The sequence below is a fragment of the Panulirus ornatus genome, chromosome 18 (genome assembly GCF_036320965.1).
Source record: "Panulirus ornatus isolate Po-2019 chromosome 18, ASM3632096v1, whole genome shotgun sequence".
In the NCBI taxonomy this organism is placed as follows: Eukaryota; Metazoa; Arthropoda; class Malacostraca; order Decapoda; family Palinuridae; genus Panulirus; species Panulirus ornatus.
In genome coordinates this window covers 47,356,355-47,380,092 of record NC_092241.1, presented here as the reverse complement: position 1 = coordinate 47,380,092, position 23,738 = coordinate 47,356,355, and the positions used below count along the sequence as shown (strand labels likewise).

Genomic DNA, 23,738 nt, shown 5'->3' with positions numbered 1-23,738 from the left:
TATAACACAGCCACTGTACCTCATCAACGCCTTTTCCTTTCCGTATCACAGCCACGTACATCATCAACGCCTCCTCCCTCTTGTAGCACAGCCACGTACCTCATCAACGCCTCCTTCCTGTAACACAGTCATATACCTCATCAATGCCTCCTTCTTGTAGCACTGCCACGTATCTCATCAATGCCTCCTCTCTCTCTCTCTCTCTCTCTCTCTCTCTCTCTCTCTCTCTCTCTCTCTCTCTCTCTCTCTCTCTCTCTCTCTCTCTCTCTCTCTCTCTCTCTCTCCTGTAGCGCAGCCACGTATTTCATCAACGCCTCCTCCTTCTTGTAGCACTGCAACATACCTCATCAACGCCTCCTGTCTCTTGTAGCACAGCCTTGCTCCTCATCAACGCCTACTCTCTCTTGTAGCACAGCCACGTACCGCATTAACATCTTCCTTTTGTAATACAGCAACGTACCTCATCAACGCTTTTTCCCTCCAGTATCACAGCCACGTACCTTATCAACGTCTCCTTCCTCTCGTAGCACAGCCACTTCCGTCATGAACGTGTCCTCCCTCCTGTAGCTCAGCCACGTACGTCATCAACGCCTCCTCCCTCATGCAGCACATATCACCCCCTTTCTCTTTCCCTACATGAGCAGTAGTAGCTCAGCCTTGCGTTGTACTTTCAGTTTTAACCCAAATCTGTGGACCTCTCCCAGACCATTTTTACGAATGAAGGTTAATGCTGAGAGGACTCTTACACACTGATAGATCCTTCATAACACAATTCTAACTTCTTAGAGTCAGTTACTTCTCTCTAATATATCCTCATTGTTGACACAACCTTACGATAACTATGATGTATACATGTACAGATCAACAGCTGTGTGTAAGGATGCACATGAAGGCAATTAGCAAGACTTTTGCATCCTCGAGGACACTAATTTAGTGATATAATTGTTCGTCTCTGATGATTACATATTGTGTCTTCATTTTGACATACTATTTTCTGTAACTTTTGTTTCACAGTCTAGGCGCAACCACACAGCGAGAGATGTGTGGGCATAGATATATATCAAACACCCCAAAGTGTTATAAGATTCTTTGATTGATGGTTATAGGTGGACGCGGACGGTCTTAATGGCCCTGACAGGCCCAATTGGCTGGTAGCCCAAATAGCCAACCAAACAAGTACCTGGTCGTCTTAGAGCCTAACTAACTGGTTAACTTTTAAGTAACGATGGAATTATGGAACATATGTCTCCCGTCAGTGCAAAGCTCTGAAGCTTTTTACCGTGTCACATCTCGTTCCAGTGACAGGGTTTTCCACTTTTCTCCAATTTCATTCTCCTTATTGCTTTACTTTCCTGCCTGTTTAATCCTAAAATATGTCTCATTTAAGGTATAATTCGAAGAAAACGTTTGTCCGTAATAGAAGCCTGCGAGAAGTTTGGGGCTATAAATCGAAATGGATAAAAAAAATTATTGGCTTACGGACTTCCCATAGGTTTGGTGGCCGTGAAATCTAACAAACATCGAGAGATTTTTCCGCATGTCATCCACGTTACATTTTTAAGTAGCAGCAACAGTAGCAAAGCCTCATGCTGCCTGCCAGTCCAATCTCGAGCCACATTCCAATCTTTGATTAGTAGTATTCCTTGGCATTACCATACGGTGGTCACACTGATTCCTGCAAGCTACTGTTGATATTTCAAATTTGGCAAGATAAAAGCAAGTATTTTCTAAAAAAAATTCGCTTGAAAACGATTGATGTAGAATTACTGATGATAGATACATACAGTATTGGCCACTTGTTTACATTTAAGAACCATCGTACCAGTCGTGCCAGCTCTGCTCAACAGATGGCAGCAGCTACATGTACACAAGAGTGTTAAAAATTGACCAATATGCGGTACGGAATCTGTTTATTTTATGACTGATGGGGCAGCCCAGAGTCATAATAGATATAAATTTATATTTAGAGGGTGAGTAAGACTATTTGTTTCATGTGGTATGTTGTGGTCATGCTCTACTGTGAGAGATGAGGTGAGGGGAAATGCTCAGCGCGGTGAAAGGAAAATGATCGAAATAATTTACGGCAAATGGTGTGGGCGTTTCCGTTGTTATCTTGAACGACAAAGTGTAGCTTGTTGTTGATGGTAGTGTGTAATGGATACCAATGCTCGGGACTATATTCTCAATAGGCAGTGAAAGATCTGCTCCACTGGATATGAAGATGACCAGCGTGACGAAGTAGTTTATCATCAGCCTTTTATCAAGTATTCACTTGTAATGGCTTATCCATTACCGTGTTATTGTGTGCTGGTTTAGCTTTACTGTAGAAAGTTAAGAGAAAGTATAAGTTTAGGGGCATAAAAGAGACTTGGATTTTGGAAGGAACACTTAATAATGGAATTCTTAGAAGAATGGTTGAACATAATAGTGAGAGACGCGTGTTATTCCTTATTTGTACGTCAGTGTGTCCATAAGAGTAGAACAAAGATCTGGAAGCTAAAATATGTTTGCCCTCCTTTTGATTTAGTTTTGGGAAGGGGTCGATTTGCAACTTTATATTGCATCATGTATAATGATTGTGATATAGAGGAAGAATATTTAGCTTAAGGACTATGAAAAGTGAAATTAGAGTTTAACACCTTCAGAAATCAGTTTGATGTTCAAAACCTCTATTTCCCAGAGCAGTGTAAATTTACCATATTGTTGATCTTATTGGAAATATGACATAGTATCAATAAGATTTACTTTCTGGAAGGTTTGGTACCTGACTGTTGACGGAGTGTCTTCACTTCCCCTCCTGCATGAAACTGTTATGGTGGAAGAAAGATGTTAATAGTGTATTTTGATAGTGAAAATTAAATTCTGGTTACAAGGTGAACATGGGTGAGGTGTTCAAGAGGTTATATTGATTTCTTGTAATGTTTCACTTGCTTTGGCTCTACTTTTTTCTTGATTATCATAGCAGTTCTCGCTGTTGTTTATTTATCATTTGTAAAATACAAATATTGGTTCTCTTCTGAATCACCTCTGCTGAGCATCAAGACTTCATTCATGTATTTTTCATTCAAGTCCATGTTGGTATTTCTGTGGTGGCCCTAAGCTGGAGCTTTGATGAAGATAGTTTTCATATTTCTATATTGAGTTAAGAATTGAAATTTGCTTTAGATTTTATTATGTGAAACTGAAGGGCAGTAATGGCTGATGGTATGGTAAATCTTGGAAATTGTGAGGATATATATAGAGGGGTGGCATATTCGTAACCGTATTTTAGCTTGTAGAGGGCATGAATAGTAAGTTGGTAAATATTAAGTTTGTGTAAGATATATAGATTTATTGGCAAACATTTGCCATAGAAGCACCAGAGAAATAATGTTTGGAAGAATCACATTGCTGTGGATGACTGTACCTGCCTCATCTCAAATGGGTTACGGAAGTGGTTCTTCAGATTTTTTTTTGTCTATATTTAGCATTAAGTTAAAGATTGTAGCTTAAGAAACCTGTATGAAAATAAGTTGGATGGCCATGATGTAAACAGAACTAATTGGATGATGTGTGAAAATTTTGGATGGCCGTCTTGAGCAAATTTAAGATGACTTGAGCAAATTTGGGTGACTTAAGCAAATTTTAGATGACTGTTAAGCAAGTTTTGAATAACACTCTTGAGCAACTTTCAACCTAGGAGTCTCAAGGATGAGTGATTTTGTTTCATGTAATTGATACATACGATACATAGTTTATCACATATTTCATCAAGGTTCAGTCAGTATTTGGCAGTGATTATGAAGAGCTTTCCTGATCATCTTTTCTCATCTTATGAAGTTACAGTTCAAGATAAAAGGAATTTACAAAGTTTTACATTTTGATCTGTGAATAGCAAGTCGTTAAGGGATCTTCCAAGGGTTGCATGCATGAGATGGATGTCCTTCAATGTTTTCCAGTATTCTGAAGTTGTTAGAGCTTGTCTTTGAGAACTTTTTTACAACTTGTCCCATCTGAAGTATTTTAGTCTCATAATATGTTACAATAGACTGAATTGTTTGTTGTCTTTGCTTTGTTATTTTTAAAGTATTTTCTGTAAAGTCACAAAACATGCTTTTTGTTGACTCAACATGGCCATCTAATCACAGTGATAAGTGTTAATGACTGTCAAACATGCACATGCTGTCAGGGATCAAACCTGCATCAGTTCAATTCCTGGTCAAGGCAGCTGGTCCTCAGTCCACTCAGCTATTCATCCTTCCCAAGGGGCTGGTCGATAGAATGGCAACATGGCATAGGTTAAGATATATGTAAATATATATATATATATATATATATATATATATATTTTTTTTTATACTTTGTCGCTGTCTCCCGCGTTTGCGAGGTAGCGCAAGGAAACAGACGAAAGAAATGGCCCAACCCCCCCCCCATACACATGTATATACATACGTCCACACACGCAAATATACATACCTACACAGCTTTCCATGGTTTACCCCAGACGCTTCACATGCCTTGATTCAATCCACTGACAGCACGTCAACCCCGGTATACCACATCGCTCCAATTCACTCTATTCCTTGCCCTCCTTTCACCCTCCTGCATGTTCAGGCCCCGATCACACAAAATCTTTTTCACTCCATCTTTCCACCTCCAATTTGGTCTCCCTCTTCTCCTCGTTCCCTCCACCTCCGACACATATATCCTCTTGGTCAATCTTTCCTCACTCATTCTCTCCATGTGCCCAAACCACTTCAAAACACCCTCTTCTGCTCTCACAACCACGCTCTTTTTATTTCCACACATCTCTCTTACCCTTACGTTACTCACTCGATCAAACCACCTCACACCACACATTGTCCTCAAACATCTCATTTCCAGCACATCCATCCTCCTGCGCACAACTCTATCCATAGCCCACGCCTCGCAACCATACAACATTGTTGGAACCACTATTCCTTCAAACATACCCATTTTTGCTTTCCGAGATAATGTTCTCGACTTCCACACATTCTTCAAGGCCCCCAGAATTTTCGCCCCCTCCCCCACCCTATGATCCACTTCCGCTTCCATGGTTCCATCCGCTGCCAGATCCACTCCCAGATATCTAAAACACTTCACTTCCTCCAGTTTTTCTCCATTCAAACTCACCTCCCAATTGACTTGACCCTCAACCCTACTGTACCTAATAACCTTGCTCTTATTCACATTTACTCTTAACTTTCTTCTTCCACACACTTTACCAAACTCAGTCATCAGCTTCTGCAGTTTCTCACATGAATCAGCCACCAGCGCTGTATCATCAGCGAACAACAACTGACTCATATATATATATTTTTTTTTTTTTTTTTTTATACTTTGTCGCTGTCTCCCGCGTTTGCGAGGTAGCGCAAGGAAACAGACGAAAGAAATGGCCCAACCCCCCCCCCCATACACATGTACATACACACGTCCACACACGCAAATATACATACCTACACAGCTTTCCATGGTTTACCCCAGACGCTTCACATGCCTTGATTCAATCCATATATATATATGGTTGCGAGGCGTGGGCTATGGATAGAGTTGTGCGCAGGAGGGTGGATGTGTTGGAAATGAGATGTTTGAGGACAATATGTGGTGTGAGGTGGTTTGATCGAGTAAGTAATAACAGGGTAAGAGAGATGTGAGGTAATAAAAAGAGTGTGGTTGAGAGAGCAGAAGAGGGTGTTTTGAAATGGTTTGGTTACATGGAAAGAATGAGTGAGGAAAGATTGACAAAGAGGATATATGTGTCAGGGATGGAGGGAACGAGGAGAAGTGGGAGACCAAATTGGAGGTGGAAAGATGGAGTGAAAAAGATTTTGAGTGATCGGGGCCTGAACGTGCAGGAGGGTGAAAGGCTTGCAAGGAATAGAGTAAATTGGAACGATGTGGTATACCGGGGTCGACGTGCTCTCAATGGATTGAACCAGGGCATGTGAAGCGTCTGGGGTAAACCATGGAAAGTTCTGTAGGGCCTGGATGTGGAAAGGGAGCTGTGGTTTCGGTGCATTATTACATGACAGCTAGAGTGTGAATGTGAACGAAAGTAGCCTTTGTTGTCTTTTCCTAGCGCTACCTCGCGCACATTTGGGGGAGGGGGTGGTTATTTCATGTGTGACGGGGTGGCGATGAGAATGAATAAAGGCAGACAGTATAAATTACGTGCATGTGTATATATATGTATATGTCCATGTGTGTATATATATGTATACGTTCAGATGTATAGGTATGCATATTTGCATGTGTGGACATGTATGTATATACATGTGTATGTGGGTGGGTTGCGCCATTCTTTCATCTGTTTCCTTGCGCTACCTCGCTAACACGGGAGACAGCGACAAAGCAAAATAAATATAAAATAAATATATATATATATATATATATATATATATATATATATATATATATATATATATATATATATATATGTGTGTGTGTGTGTGTGTGTGTGTGTGTGTGTGTGTGTATGTATGTGTATATATATATATATATATATATATATATATATATATATATATATATATATATATATATATATCTACTTGATATCACCTCCCCATTTGCGCCCTTCACTGAAGTTCCCATTTGCTCCCTTGTCTTACGCACTTTATTTACCTCCTTCCAGAACATCTTTTTATTCTCCTTAAAATTTAATGATACTCTCTCACCCCAACACTCATTTGCCCTTTTTTTCACCTCTTGCACCTTTCTCTTGACCTCCTGTCTCTTTCTTTTATACGTCTCCCACTCAACTGCATTTTTTCCCTGCAAAAATCGTCCAAATGCCTCTCTCTTCTCTTTCACTAATACTCTTACTTCTTCATCCCACCACTCACTACCCTTCCTAATCAACCCACCTCCCACTCTTCTCATGCCACAAGCATCTTTTGCACAATCCATCACTGATTCCCTAAATACATCCCATTCCTCCCCCACTCCCCTTACTTCCATTGTTCTCACCTTTTTCCATTCTGTACTCAGTCTCTCCTGGTACTTCCTCACACAAGTCTCCTTCCCAAGCTCACTTACTCTCACCACCCTCTTCACCCCAACATTCACTCTTTTTTTCTGAAAACCCATACAAATCTTCACCTTAGCCTCCACAAGATAATGATCAGATATCCCTCCAGTCGCACCTCTCAGCACATTAACATCCAAAAGTCTCTCTTTCGCGCGCCTGTCAATTAACACGTAATCCAATAACGCTCTCTGGCCATCTCTCCTACTTACATAAGTAAGTATATATATATATATATATATATATATATATATATATATTTTTTTTTTTTTTTTTTTTGCTTTGTCGCTGTCTCCCGCGTTTGCGAGGTAGCGCAAGGAAACAGACGAAAGAAATGGTCCAACCCACCCCCATACACTTGTATATACATACGTCCACACACGCAAATATACATACCTACACAGCTTTCCATGGTTTACCCCAGACGCTTCACATGCCCTGATTCAATCCACTGACAGCATGTCAACCCCGGTATACCACATCGATCCAATTCACTCTACTCCTTGCCCTCCTTTCACCCTCCTGCATGTTCAGGCCCCGATCACACAAAATCTTTTTCACTCCATCTTTCCACTTCCAATTTGGTCTCCCACTTCTCCTTGTTCCCTCCACCTCCGACACATATATCCTCTTGGTCAATCTTTCCTCACTCATTCTCTCCATGTGCCCAAAACATTTCAAAACACCCTCTTCTGCTCTCTCAACCATGCTCTTTTTATTTCCACACATCTCTCTTACCCTTACGTTACTTTCTTGATCAAACCACCTCACACCACACATTGTTCTCAAACATCTCATTTCCAGGACATCCATCCTCCTGCGCACAACTCTATCCATAGCCCACGCCTCGCAACCATACAACATTGTTGGAACCACTATTCCTTCAAACATACCCATTTTTGCTTTCCGAGATAATGTTCTCGACTTCCACACATTCTTCAAGGCTCCCAGGATTTTCGCCCCCTCCCCCACCCTATGATCCACTTCCGCTTCCATGGTTCTATCCGCTGCCAGATCCACTCCCAGATATCTAATACACTTTACTTCCTCCAGTTTTTCTCCATTCAAACTTACCTCCCAATTGACTTGACCCTCAACCCTACTGTACTTAATAACCTTGCTCTTATTCACATTTACTCTTAACTTTCTGCTTTCACACACTTTACCAAACTCAGTCACCAGCTTCTCCAGTTTCTCACATGAATCAGCCACCAGCGCTGTATCATCAGTGAACAACAACTGACTCACTTCCCAAGCTCTCTCATCCCCAACAGACTTCATACTTGCCCCTCTTTCCAAAACTCTTGCATTTACCTTCCTAACAACCCCATCCATAAACAAATTAAACAACCATGGAGACATCACATACTCCTGCCGCAAACCTACATTCACTGAGAACCAATCACTTTCCTCTCTTCCTACACGTACACATGCCTTACATCCTCGATAAAAACTTTTCACTGCTTCTAACAACTTGCCTCCCACACCATATATTCTTAATACCTTCCACAGAGCATCTCTATGAACTCTATCATATGCCTTCTCCAGATCCATAAATGCTACATACAAATCTATTTGCTTTTCTAAGTATTTCTCACATACATTCTTCAAAGCAAAAACCTGATCCACACATCCTCTACCACTTCTGAAACCACACTGCTCTTCCCTAATCTGATGCTCTGTACATGCCTTCACCCTCTCAATCAATACCCTTCCATATAATTTACCAGGAATACTCAACAAACTTATACCTCTGTAATTTGAGCACTCACTCTTATCCCCTTTGCCTTTGTACAATGGCACTATGCACGCATTCCGCCAATCCTCAGGCACCTCACCATGAGTCATACATACATTAAATAACCTTATATATATATATATATATATATATAAGGGAGCGGGGGGCTGGAAATCCTCCCCTCTTTTTTTTTTTTTTTTTCCCAAAGAAGGAACAGAGAAGGGGGCCAGATGAGGATATTCCCTCAAAGGCCCAGTCCTCTGTTCTTAACGCTACCTTGCTAATGCGGGAAATGGCGAATAGTATGAAAGAAAGAAAAGATATATATATATATATATATATATATATATATATATATATATATATATATATATATATATATAGATATATATATATATATATGGTTGTTTAATTTGTTTATGGATGGGGTTGTTAGGGAGGTGAATGCAAGAGTTTTGGAAAGAGGGGCAAGTATGAAGTCTGTTGGGGATGAGAGAGCTTGGGAAGTGAGTCAGTTGTTCGCTGATGATACAGCGCTGGTGGCTGATTCATGTGAGAAACTGCAGAAGCTGGTGACTGAGTTTGGTAAAGTTTGTGAAAGAAGAAAGTTAAGAGTAAATGTGAATAAGAGCAAGGTTATTAGGTATAGTAGGGTTGAGGGTCAATTCAGTTGGGAGGTGAGTTTGAATGGAGAAAAACTGGAGGAAGTGAAGTGTTTTAGATATCTGGGAGTGGATCTGGCAGCGGATGGAACCATGGAAGCAGAAGTGGATCATAGGGTGGGGGAGGGGGCGAAAATTCTGGGAACCTTGAAGAATGTGTGGAAGTCGAGAACATTATCTCGGAAAGCAAAAATGGGTATGTTTGAAGGAATAGTGGTTCCAACAATGTTGTATGGTTGCGAGGCGTGGGCTATGGATAGAGTTGTGCGCAGGAGGATGGATGTGCTGGAAATGAGATGTTTGAGGACAATGTGTGGTGTGAGGTGGTTTGATCGAGTAAGTAACGTAAGGGTAAGAGAGATGTGTGGAAATAAAAAGAGCGTGGTTGAGAGAGCAGAAGAGGGTGTTTTGAAATGGTTTGGTCACATGGAGAGAATGAGTGAGGAAAGATTGACCAAGAGGATATATGTGTCGGAGGTGGAGGGAACGAGGAGAAGAGGGAGACCAAATTGGAGGTGGAAAGATGGAGTGAAAAAGATTTTGTGTGATCGGGGCCTGAACATGCAGAAGGGTGAAAGGAGGGCAAAGAATAGAGTGAATTGGAGCGATGTGGTATACCGGGGTTGACGTGCTGTCAGTGGATTGAATCAAGGCATGTGTATGGGGGTGGGTTTGGCCATTTCTTTCGTCTGTTTCCTTGCGCTACCTCGCAAACGCGGGAGACAGCGACAAAGGAAAAAAAAAAAATATATATATATATATATATGTTGAAATGTTTATATTTTATTTATTTATTTTGGTTTGTCGCTGTCTCCCGCGTTTGCGAGGTAGCGCAAGGAAACAGATGAAAGAAATGGCCCAACCAACCCCCATACACAATGTATATACATACACGTCCACACACGCAAATATACATACCTATACATCTCAATGTACACATATATATACACACACAGACACATACATATATACCCATGCACACAATGCACACTGTCTGCCTTTATTCATTCCCATCGCCACCTCGCCACACATGGAATACCATCCCCCTCCCCCCTCATGTGTGCGAGGTAGCACTAGGAAAAGACAAGAAATGCCCCATTCATTCACACTCAGTCTCTAGCTGTCATGCAATAATGCCCGAAATTACAGCTCCCTTTCCACATCCAGGCCCCACACAACTTTCCATGGTTTACCCCAGAAGCTTCACATGCGCTGATTCAATCCGCTGACAGCACGTCAACCCCGGTATACCACATCGATCCAATTCACTCTATTCCTTGCCCTCCTTTCACCCTCCTGCATGTTCAGGCCACGATCACACAAAATCTTTTTCACTCCATCTTTCCACCTCCAATTTGGTCTCCCACTTCTCCTCGTTCCCTCCACCTCCGACACATATATCCTCTTGGTCAATCTTTCCTCACTCATTTTCTCCATGTGCCCAAACCATTTCAAAACACCCTCTTCTGCTCTCTCAACCACACTCTTTTTATTTCCACTCATCTCTCTTACTCTTACATTACTGACTCGATCAAATCACCTCACACCACACATTGTCCTCAAACATCTCATTTTCAGCACATCCACCCTCCTGCGCACAACTCTATCCATAGCCCACGCCTCGCAACCATACAACATTGTTGGAGCCACTATTCCTTCAAACATACCCATGTTGAAATGTATGAAATGTATAGGTATGTATATGTCCGTGTGTGGACATGTATGTATATATGTGTGTATGTTGGTGGGTTGGGCCATTCTTTCGTCTGTTTCCTTGCACTACCTTGCTAACGCAGGAGACAGCGACAAAGTATGATGAAATAATATAATAATACATATGTGAGTTGGAGAAGTGGTCAGTGGGTATTATTGGATTACATATTGATTGATAGGCATGTAAAAAAGAGTTTTTGATTTAATTGTGCTGAGAGGGGCAGCTGATGGTATTTCTGGTCACTACCTTTTGGAGGCCCGGGGGGGGGGGGAGAGAGAGAGAGAGAGAGAGAGAGAGAGAGAGAGAGAGAGAGAGAGAGATTTGTAGAGGTTTACAGAAAAGAAGAGACAGTGTTGGGGAGAAGAGAATGTTGAAAATTTGTGAGCATGGAATAGAGACTTGTGTGAAGAAATACTGGGAGAGATTGCATGCAGAATGGCAAAAGGTGAGAGAAGATGAAGTGAGGGGCATGGATGAGGAATGGAAGATATCTAGGGAAGCATTGATGACATGCACAAAAGATGCATGTGGCATGCGGAAGGTGGGAATTGGGCTGATTAGGAAGTGTAGTGAGTGGTGAGATGAAGTAGTAAAGTTGCAATTGAAAGAGAAAAGAGTTGAGTTTTAGCAGTACTTACATGGAAGGAGTTCAAATGATTAGAGATGTATGCATGTGAGACATAGAATGGGGCCAGAGGTCAAGAGGAAGGTGCGGTGGTTGAAAATGAGGGCAAATAAGAATTGAGGTGAATGAATATCGGTAAACCTAAGGGAGAGTAAGATGGTTTGGAAGGAGGTAAATAATGTATGAAAGACGAGAACAAATGGGAACATCAGTGAAGGGGAAGTGATAGCAGGTAATGAGGAAGAGATGGAGTATTTTGAAGGATTGTTAAATGTGTTTGATGATAGAGGTAGATGGAGGGTATTTTGGTCAAGGTGGTATGCAAAGTGAGAGACTATTGGAGAATGGTTTGGTGAAGAGAGAAGAGGTGGTAAAAGCCTTGCAAAAGATGAAATGCAGCAAGGCAGCTGGAGTGGATGGTGTTGCTGTTGAATTTATCGAGAAAGGGAATGACTGTGTTGTTGATTGGTTGGTAAGTATGTATGGATCATGGTGAGGTGCCTAGGGATTAGCAGAATACATGTATAGTGCCATTGTATAGAGGCATGGGGGATAAAGGTGAGTGTTCAGACTACAGAGGTATTGTTAAGTATGCCTGGTAAGTTGTTTGGGAGGGTATTGATTGAGAGGGTGAAGACATGCATAGAGCATTGGATTAAGTAGAAGCAGTGTGGTTTCAGGAGTGGTAGAGGATGTGTGGACGAGGTGTTTGCTTTAAAGAATGTGTTAGAAATACTTAATCATATGTATTTGTTTGTCACATTTATGGATCTGGAGAAAGTGTATGATAGGATGGATGCTTTGTGCAAGGTCTTGAGAATATACAGTGTTGGAGGAAAGCTATTAGAATCAGTGAGAAGTTTTTATCAAGGGTGTAAGGTTTGTGTACAAATAGGAAAAGAGGAGAGTGGTTGGTTCCATGGGAAGCTTGGGTCTGCACCTATGGTATGTGATGTTACTGTGGTTGTTCGCTGTTTATGGATGGGGTGGTGTGGGAGGTAAATGCAAGAGTCTTGCAGAGAGAGGTGAGTATGCAGTCTGTTGGGGATGAGAGGGCCTGGGAAGTTCGTCATTTGTTTGCTGATGATACAGCACTGGTGGCAGAATTGAATAAAAAACTGCTGAAGTTGGTAACTGAGTTTTGAAGTATGTGAAAGTTTAGTGTGAATGTGAAAAGAAGCATGGTTATTATGTTCAGTAGGATTATGGGACATGTTATTGGAGCTGTGAGTTTAATTGGAGGAAGTGAAATGAATGTGACCATGTAAGCAGAAGTGAGTCATAGGGTGGGAGATGGGGTAAAAGTGCTGGGGATGCTGAAGAATGTGTGGAAAGAGCGATATTATCTAGGAGGGCAAAAATGGGTATGTTTGAAGGAATAGTAGTCCCATCAAATTATATGGATGAGAGGCATGGGCTATAGACAAGTCTGGAAATATTGGAAATGAAGAGTATATAGTGTGAGGAGGTTTGATCAAGTAATTAATGAAAGGGTAAGAGAGATTCGTAGTAATAAAAAGTGTGTGGTTGAGAGAGCAGAAGATGCTTTGCTTAAATGGTTTATAGTTTGGAGATATGGAGAGAATGAGTGAGGAAAGGTTGGCAAAGAGGATATATTTGTCAGAAGTGGGGGGAAGGAGGATGGAGAACAGGGAGACCAAGTTGGAGATGGAAGGATGGCATTCAAATTATTTTGAGTGACTGGGGCTTTAACATGCAGGAGGATGAAAGGCATGCACAGGACTAGAGTGAATTGATGTGCTGTCACTGGATTGAACCAGGGCATGATAGCTAGAGAATGGATGAGCAGATGTGGCCTTTCTTCTTCTGTTCCTGGTGCTCCCTTGCTAAAGTGAGAAACGGAAATCAGTTATGAAAAAATGTGTCTTGGGAGCAGCTGAGTGAGTGTGTTAGTGGTTTTGATGCACGAGACCAGGTTACAGTGAATGGTGATTTGAATGCAAATGTGAGTAATGTGGCTGTTAAGGGAATAATTGGTGTACGTGGGGTGTTCAGTGTTGTAAATGGAAATGGTGAAGAGCTTGTAGATTTCTGTGCTGAAAAAGGACTGGTGATTGGGAATACCTGGTTTAAAAAGAGAGATATACATAAGTATACGTATGTAAGTAGGAGAGATGGCCAGAGAGTGTTATTGGATTACATGTTAATTGATAGGCGTGCGAGAGAGACTTTTGGATGTTAATGTGCTGAGAGGTGGAATTGGAGGGATGTCTGATCATTATCTTGTGGAGGCAAAAGTGAAGATTTGTAGAGGTTTTCAGAAAAGAAGAATGTTGGGGTTAAGAGAGTGGTGAGAGTAAGAGAGCTTAGGAAGGAGACTTGTGTGAGGAAGTACTAGGAGAGACTGAGTACAGAATGGTAAAAGGTGAGAACAAAGGAGGTAAGGGGAGTGGGGGAGGAATGGGATGTATTTATGGAAGCAGTAATGGCTTGTGCAAAAGATGCTTGTGGCTTGAGAAGCGTGGGAGATGGGCAGATTAGAAAGGGTAGTGAGTGGTGGGATGAAGAAGTAAGATTATTAGTGAAAAAGAAGAGATAGGCATTTGCACGATTTTTGCAGGAAAATAGTGCAAATGAGTGGGAGATGTATGAAAGAAAGAGGTAGGAGGTCAAGAGAAAGGTGCAAGAGGTGAAAAAGAGTGCAAATGAGAGTTGGGGTGAGAGAGTATCATTAAATTTTAGGGAGAATAAAAAGATGTTTTGGAAGGAGGTAAATAAAGTGTGTAAGACAAGGGGACAAATGGGAACATCAGTGAAGGGGGCTAATGGGGAGGTGATAACAAGTAGTGGTGATGTGAGAAGGAGATGGAGTGAGTATTTTGAAGGTTTGTTGAATGTGTTTGATGATAGAGTGGCAGATATAGGGTGTTGTGGTCGAGGTGGTGTGCAAAGTGAGAGGGTTAGGGAGGATGATTTAGTAAACAGAGAAGAGGTAGTAAAAGCTTTGCAGAAGATGAAAGCCGGCAAGGCAGCGGGTTTGGATGGTATTGCAGTGGAATTTTTTAAAAAAGGTGGTGACTGTATTGTTGACTGGTTGGTAAGATTATTTAATGTATGTATGACAAATGGTGAAGTGCCTGAGGATTGGCGGAATGCTAGCATAGTGCCATTGTACAAAGGCAAAGGGGATAAAAGTGAGTGCTCAAATTACAGAGGTATAAGTTTGTTGAGTATTCCTGGTAAATTATATGGGAGGGTATTGATTGAGAGGGTGAAGGCATGTACAGAGCATCAGATTGGGGAAGAGCAGTGTGTTTTCAGAAGTGGTAGAGGATGTGTGGATCAGGTGTTTGCTTTGAAGAATGTATGTGAGAAATACTTAGAAAAGCAAATGGATTTGTATGTAGCATTTGTGGATCTGGAGAAGGCATATGATAGAGTTGATAGAGATGATCTGTGGAAGGTATTAAGAATATATGGTGTGGGAGGCAAGTTGTTAGAAGCAGTGAAAAGTTTTTATCAAGGATGAAAGGCATGTGTACGTGTAGGAAGAGAGGAAAGTGATTGGTTCTCAGTGAATGTTGGTTTGCGGCAGGGGTGCGTGATGTCTCTATGGTTGTTCAAATTGTTTATGGATGAGGTTGTTAGGGAGGTGAATGCAAGAGTTTTGGAAAGAGGGGCAAGTATGTAGTCTGTTGTGGATGAGAGAGCTTGGGAAGTGACTCAGTTGTTGTTCGCTGATGATACATCGCTGGTGGCTGATTCATGTGAGAAACTGCAGAAGCTGGTGACTGAGTTTGGTAAAGTGTGTGAAAGAAGAAAGCTGAGAGTAAATGTGAATAAGAGCAAGGTTATTAAGTACAGTAGGGTTGAGGGTCAAGTCAATTGGGAGGTAAGTTTGAATGGAGAAAAACTGGAAGTGAAGTGTTTTAGATGTATGGGAGTGGATTTGGCTGGGGATGGAACCATGGAAGTGGAAGTGAATCATAGGGTGGAGGAGGGGGTGAAAGTTCTGGGAGCGTTGAAGAATGTGTGGAAGTTGAGAACGTTATCTTGGAAATGAAAAATGGGTATGTTTGAAGGAATAGTGGTTCCAACAATGATATATGGTTGCAAGGGTTGGGCTATGGATAGAGTTGTGCGTAGGAGGGTGGATGTGCAGGAAATGAGATGTTTGAGGACAATATGTGGTATGAGGTGGTTTGATCAAGTAAGTAATGAACGGGTAAGAGTGATGTTGAGAGAGCAGAAGAGGGTGTTTTGAAATGTCTTGGTGACATGGAGAGAATGAGTGAGGAAAGATTGATCAAGGGGATATATGTGTCAGAGGTGGAGGGAACGAGGAGAAGTGGGAGACCAAATTGGAGGTGGAAAGATGGAGTGAAAAAGATTTTGAGTGATCGGGGCCTGAACATGCAGGAGGGTGAAAGGCGTGCAAGGAATAGAGTGAATTGGAACAATGTGGTATACTGGGGTTGACGTGCTGTCATTGAATTGAACCAGGGCATGTGAAGCGTCTGGGGTAAACCATGGAAAGTTGTGTAGGGCCTGGATGTGGAAAGGTTTCTGTGGTGTCGGTGCATTATACATGACAGCTAGAGACTTAGTGTGAACAAATGTGGCCTTTGTTGTCTTTTCCTAGCGCTACCTCGTGCACATGCAGGGGGAGGGGGTTGTTATTTCATGTGTGGCGGGGTGGCAATGGGAATGAATGAGGGCAGACAGTATGAATTATGTACATGTGTATATATGAATATGTCCGTGTGCGTATATGTATGTATATGTTGAGATGTATAGGTATGTATGTGTGCATTTGTAGGCGTGTATGTATATATATGTGTATGTGGGGGGTTGGGCCATTCTTTCGTCTGTTTCATTGCACTACCTCGCTAACCTGGGAGACAGCGACAAAGTATAAGTAAATAAATAAATATATGTCTATTTATTTATATTTATTTTAATGTTTTCCAAAGCTTCAAGGTATGGAGAAAGAAACATTTATCCAAATTGCCTATCCTTGAGTTGCCCACAGCCACTCGAGTAATCATGTGATGCAGCAGCTTGCCAAGTATTGTACAGTGTATTAGGTGGTGAGGGCATATTAGGAGCCATCTTTTGGGAGCAAAAACCAAAGTAATACCTATAGAAGAGGGAAAGTGAACCAACTTTGCCACATAGTGCAAGCAGGTCAAGTTTTAAAGTTTGCGTGAGAGCATTTAAAAGTCGAACCCTTTTCCACTCAACTCTGCCAAGTAAGGATGCAGTGCTAGAACCGCCCTAGATATGAGAGCAGTACTCCATACATGGACAGATCAAACCTTTGTATAAACAGAGTAACTGTTCTGAAGAAAAGAAATTTCGACATCTAAACAGGACTCCCAGTTTTTTAGAGGCAGATCTAAGTATTATCCTAATGTGGGGTTTTCAAGAAAAAGTGGATGTGTTACAGTAACACGAAGTATTTTTATTGAGTCAAGAGGTGAAATTACAGAACTGTCAGAGGAGGGAGGAAAGTTGTAAGGAAGTTTCAATTAAGAAATGGTTAGGAACTGAGTCTTGGAGGCATTAAGCTTAGCCAGATTTTGTCTACTCCACTGAGATATCCTGTCCAAGTCTGCGTTTATTGAGGAAGTTGTGTCAAGATGAGATGCAGATCAAGTGAGAGTAGGAGCAGAAGTAAAGGTTGTGGAGGAATGCAGCGCTGGGTCATCAGCATATGAGTGTATGTGGTTATTTGTGAAAGAAAGGAAATTATTGATATAAAATGTGGAGGAGACAGGTCTGAACGTTGAGGGACATTGCTGTTGATGGAGAAAGGGGGAGAGGCTAACCCATCAGCAATCATAGAGTGAGATCGGCCAGAGAGGAATTTAGATATGAGGGAGGAGAGCTTAGAGATAAGACCATTGTGCTAAATGCCTGACAGAAGCTTTGGATATGTCAAGGGCAACTGTATCATAGGATTTCCCAAAATCTTTCAGGAATTATGACCAGACATTAGTAAGTTAGGAAAGAATATCACAGGTGGATCTTACTTTATGGAAGCCATATTGGTGATCAGAAAGAAGACTGTGAGACTTAAAATGTATAAGGATATGGGAGGTTAGGAGGATTTCAAAGACTTTGTAAAGGGTCGATGTCAAAGCAACAGTACAATGATTGTTTGAGAGGTTGGAACAGTCATCCTTCTTAGGAATGGGATGCACTAATGCATGCTTCCAAAAAGATGGAAAAAATTTAAGCGTTAAACAGAAATGAAGAGATGAGCAAGCACATGTGAAAGTTCGGAAGCATACTCTTTCAGTACATGGGATGCATGCCATCAGGACCATAAGCCTTGCTTTTGTTTAGAGAGAGAGAGAGAGAGAGAGAGAGAACATACTTTTCTGACTTCAGAAGGAGACTATGGGAATTGGCATAAGATTAGTGATAGGAGTATCAAGGGTGAAGGAATGTGAGTCGTCCAAGGTGGAGTTAGAGATTAATGGATAACTGAAGAGAATAAAGACATAGTACTCATCTACAGTTTAAAGAAGACAGGGCAGCATGAGAGTAAAACTTTTCCCATAAAACAAATAGTTTCGCTTGTAACTGGAATGGGATTTGGTCAAAATTATGCAAAAGTAAATCCAGGGTGATATTGGGAATATGCAGACTGTGTCACTTATCCCTCCTATTTTGTGCTTTTGTCTTTAAATTGTGTTAATATAGGAAGTAAAGTGCCTGATTCCTAGATTAATAAAGGAAATAAAGTGTCTGAATCCTAAGGAGGACGTGTTTTTGAATTAGTTGAAAGTATCAGGAACACCACAAGGGATATAGGTGATATGGGGCAAAGTAGTATTGTAGACTAATGGAAGTTATATGGTTTTGGTGATAAGATGCCGAACTAAACCAAGATTAAATGCATATATGTGATATGGAACTAAGTGTGATGAAGTGCTTAGGGATATTGTAAAATGAAGATTTGCATGACATGACTATTGACAGGCCTGAGAAGTATCTTAGTTTTGCACAACCCTAGACTTGTTGCCTGGTAATTCTGTCGTTTAGAAAGGATTTCTTGAAAATATCTGGTCTTAATGGTTGCCTGGTAATTCTGTCATTTAAAAAGGATTTCTTGAAAATATCTAGTCTTAAAGAAGATACTGTTATGTAGGGAGAAATGTAAGATGTTGAGAGATACAGTGACCTGGCATTGTTGTAGATGCATTATTAGTTACTACAGTTACTGTAAGTGATGCCAGAGCTGACGGTAAAGCATACGAAGAAAGACTCAAAAGAGTTAGAAAGAGAGAGAATGAGGAGGAAGAAAATTGTTTGAAGAAATTAAAGGAAAATTGAACAGGATAAAAGCTAAATCACAAAGAAAAACTGTGGAAAATGCATTAGTGGTGAAATTCTCCTGTTTAGTTGTTCAGGGAAATATCAGGCAAGTTGATAACTGCAGTGGAAAGTGAAAGAGTATGAGATGTAAGGCATGGCAATTCATTTTATTCTTTTTATTATTGAAGTGATGTTTATTTACTTAAAATATGAGTGTTTTTTGTTAATGTTTCATTTGTATCAATTTTACTTTTCTTTGTTTTAAGAAGTGCTAGGTCAAATTTTTATATATTTTGTAGGGAGCATGTTTTTCAATAATGAGAACTAAAATTATGAAGATAAAGTTTGAAAGAATTCATCTGATTATTAGATTTCTAAATAAATTTGGTGACAGTCTCTTATCCCTGGGGATAGGGGAGAAAGAATACTTCCCATGCATTCCTCACGTGTCATAGAAGGTGACTAAAGGGGACAGGAGCGGGGGGCTAGAAACCCTCCCCTCCTTGTATTTTAACTTTCAAAAAGGGGAAACAGAAGGAGTCTCATGGGGAGTGCTCATCCTCCTCAAAGGCTCAGATTGGGGTGTTTAAATGTGTGTGGATGTAACCAAGATGAGAAAAAAGGAGAGATAGGTAGTATGTTTGAGGAAAGGAACCTGGATGTTTTGGCTCTGAGTGAAACAAAGCTCAAGGGTAAAGGGGAAAAGTGGTTTGGGAATGTCTTAGGAGTAAAGTCAGGGGTTAGTGAGAGGACAAGAGCAAGGGAAGGAGTAGCACTACTCCTGAAACAGGAGTGGTGTGTGGTAGAGTGTAAGAAAGTAAACTCTAGATTGATATGGGTAAAACTGAAAGTTGATGGAGAGAGATGGGTGATTATTGGTGCAAATGCACCTGGGCATGAGAAGAAAGATCATGAGAGGCAAGTGTTTTGGGAGCAGCTGAATGAGAGTGTTAGTGGTTTTGATGCACGAGACCGGGTTATAGTGATGGGTGATTTGAATGCAAAGGTGAGTAATGTAGCAGTTGAGGGAATAATTGGTATACATGGGGTGTTCAGTGTTGTAAATGGAAATGGTGAAGAGCTTGTAGATTTATGTGCTGAAAAAGGACTGGTGATTGGGAATACCTGGTTTAAAAAGAGAGATATACATAAGTATGCCTATGTAAGTAGGAGAGATGGCCAGAGAGCGTTATTGGATTACATGTTAATTGATAGACGCGCAAAAGAGATACTTTTGGATGTTAATGTGCTGAGAGGTGCAACTGGAGGGATGTCTGATCATTATCTTGTGGAGGCGAAGGTGAAGATTTGTAGAGGTTTTCAGAAAAGAAGAGAGAATGTTGGGGTGAAGAGAGTGGTGAGAGGAAGTGAGCTTAGGAAGGAGACTTGTGTGAGGAAGTACCAGAAGAGACTGAGTACAGAATGGAAAAAGGTGAGAACAAAGGAGGTATGGGGAGTGGGGGAGGAATGGGATGTATTTAGGGAAGCAGTGATGTCTTGCACAAAAGATACTTGTGGCATGATAAGTGTGGGAGGTGGGCAGATTAGAAAGGGTAGTGAGTGGTGGGATGAAGAAGTAAGATTATTAGTGAAAGAGAAGAGAGAGGCATTTGGACGATTTTTGCAGGGAAATAATGCAAATGAGTGGGAGATGTATAAAAGAAAGAGACAGGAGGTCAAGAGAAAGGTGCAAGAGGTGAAAAAGAGTGCAAATGAGAGTTGGGGTGAGAGAGTAACATTAAATTTTAGGGAGAATAAAAAGATGTTTTGGAAGGAGGTAAATAAAGTGCATAAGACAAGGGAAGAAATGGGAACTTCAGTGAAGGGGGCTAATGGGGAGGTGATAACAAGTAGTGGTGATGTGAGAAGGAGATGGAGTGAGTATTTTGAAGGTTTGTTGAATGTGTTTGATGATAGAGTGGCAGATATAGGGTGTTTTGGTCGAGGTGGTGTGCAAAGTGAGAGGGTTAGGGAAAATGATTTGGTAAACAAAGAAGAGGTAGTAAAACCTTTGCGGAAGATGAAAGCCGGCAAGGCAGCGGGTTTGGATGGCATTGCAGTGGAATTTATTTAAGAAAGGGGGTGACTGTATTGTTGACTGGTTGGTAAGGTTATTCAATGTATGTATGATTTCATGGTGAGGTGCCTGAGGATTGGCAGAATGCTTGCATAGTGCCATTGTATAAAGGCAAAGGGGACAAAGGTGAGTGCTAAAATTACAGAGGTTTAAGTTTGTTGATTATTCCTGGGAAATTATATGGGAGGGTATTGATTGAGAGGGTGAAGGCATGTACAGAGCATCAGATTGGGGAAGAGCAGTGTGGTTTCAGAAGTGGTAGAGGATGTGTGGATCAGGTGTTTGCTGTGAAGAATGTATGTGAGAAGTACTTAGAAAAGCAAATGGATTTGTATGTAGCATTTATGGATCTGGAGAAGGCATATGATAGAGTTGATAGATATGCTCTGTGGAAGGTATTAAGAATATATTATGTGGGAGGCAAGTTGTTAGAAGCAGTGAAAAGTTTTTGTCGAGGATGTAAGGCATGTGTATGTGTAGGAAGAGAGGAAAGTGATTGGTTCTCAGTTAATATAGGTTTGCGGCAGGGGTGTGTGATGTCTTCATGGTTGTTTATTTTGTTTATGGGTGGGGTTGTTAGGGAGGTGAATGCAAGAGTTTTGGAAAGAGGGGCAAGTATGTAGTTTGTTGTGGATGAGAGAGAGCTTGGGAAGTGAGTCAGTTATTGTTAGCTGATGATACAGCGCTGGTGGCTGATTCATGTGAGAAACTGCAGAAGGTGGTGACTGAGTTTGGTAAAGTGTGTGAAAGAAGAAAGTTGAGAGTAAATGTGAATAAGAGCAAGGTTATTAGGTACAGTAGGGTTAAGGGTCAAGTCAATTGGGAGGTAAGTCTGAATGGAGAAAGACTGGAGGAAGTGAAATGTTTTAGATATCTTGGAGTGGATTTGGCCGTGGATGGAACCATGGAAGCGGAAGTGAATCATAGTTTGGGGGAGGGGGCGAAAGTTCTGGGAGCCTTGAAGAATGTTTGGAAGTCGAGAACATTATCTCGGAAGGCAAAAATGGGTACGTTTGAAGGAATAGTGGTTCCAACAATGTTGTATGGTTGCAAGGCATGGGCTATGGATAGAGTTGTGCGGAGGAGGGTGGATGTGCTGGAAATTAGATGTTTGAGGACAATATGTGGTGTGAGGTGGGTTGACCGAGTAAGTAATAATAGGGTAAGAGAGATGTGTGGTAATAAAAAAAGTGTGGTTGAGAGAGCAGGAGAGGGTGTTTTGAAATGGTTTGGTCACATGGAGAGAATGAGTGTGGAAAGATTGACCAAGAAGATGTATGTGTCAGAGGTGGAGGGAACGAGGAGTGGGAGACCAAATTGGAGGTGGAAAGATGGAGTGAAAAAGATTTTGAGTGATCGGGGCCTGAACATGCAGGAGGGTGAAAGGCGTGCAAGGAATAGAGTGAGTTGGAACGATGTGGTATACTGGGGCCGACGTGCTGTCAATGGATTGAACCAGTTCATGTGAAGCGTCCGGGGTAAACCATGGAAAGTTCTGTGGGGCCTGGATGTGGAAAGGGAGCTGTGGTTTTGGTGCATTATTACATGACAACTAGAGACTGAGTGTGATGGTTTCAGTGCATTATTACATGACAACAAGAGACTGAGTGTGAACGAATGGGGCCTTTGTTGTTTTCCTAGCGCTACCTTGCTCACATGAGGGGGGATGGGGTTGTTATTTCATGTGTGGCAGGGTGGCAATGGGAATGAATAGAGGCAGACTGTATGAATTATGTACATGTGTATATATGTATATGTATGTGTGTGTATATATATATGTATGCGTTGAGATGTATAGGTATGTATATTTGCGTTTGTGGACGTGTATGTATATACATGTGTATGTGGGTGGGTTGGGCCATTCTTTTGTCTGTTTCGTTGTGCTACCTCGCTAATGTGAGAGACAGCAACAAAGCAAAATAAATAGTATTTATTTATTTATTTTGCATTGTCGCTGTCTCCCGCGATAGCGAGGTAGCGCAAGGAAACAGACGAAAGAATGGCCCAACCCGCCCACATACGCATGTATATACATACATGTCCACCCATGCACAATATACATACCTATACATCTCAATGTACACATATATATACACACACAGACATATACATATATACACATGTACATAATTCATACTGTCTGCCTTTATTTGTTCCCATCGCCACCTCACCACACATGGAATAACAACCCCCTCCCCCCTCATGTGTGCGAGGTAGTGCTAGGAAAAACACCAAAGGCCCCATTTGTTCACACTCAGTCTCTAGCTGTCATGTAATAATGCACCGAAACCACAGCTCCCTTTCCACATCCAGGCCCCACACACTTTGCATGGTTTACCCCAGACGCTTCACATGCCCTGGTTCAATCCATTGACAGCACGTCGACCCAGGTATACCACATCGTTCCAATTCACTCTATTCCTTGCACGCCTTTCACCCTCCTGCATGTTCAGGCCCCGATCACTCAAAATCTTTTTCACTCCATCTTTCCACCTCCAATTTGGTCTCCCACTTCTCCTCGTTCCCTCCACCTCTGACACATATATCCTCTTGGTCAATCTTTCCCCACTCATTCTCTCCATGTGACCAAACCATTTCAAAACACCCT

General features: G+C 41.4%; 1 protein-coding gene across 3 annotated transcripts in view; it reads left to right on the top strand.

Annotated features, from left to right (window-relative positions):
• Positions 1–1,823: 1,823 nt before the first annotated feature.
• Positions 1,824–23,738, top strand: part of LOC139755054 (USP6 N-terminal-like protein) — a 335,539-nt gene continuing 313,624 nt past the window's right edge. For 2 of the 3 annotated variants that reach the window (XM_071673061.1, XM_071673060.1), the window contains exon 1: positions 1,834–1,970. The gene's annotated coding sequence lies outside the window, so the exon portion shown is untranslated. Of the gene's footprint in view, positions 1,971–23,738 lie in introns of all 3 variants that reach the window. The other variant, XM_071673062.1, reaches the window with a different exon arrangement.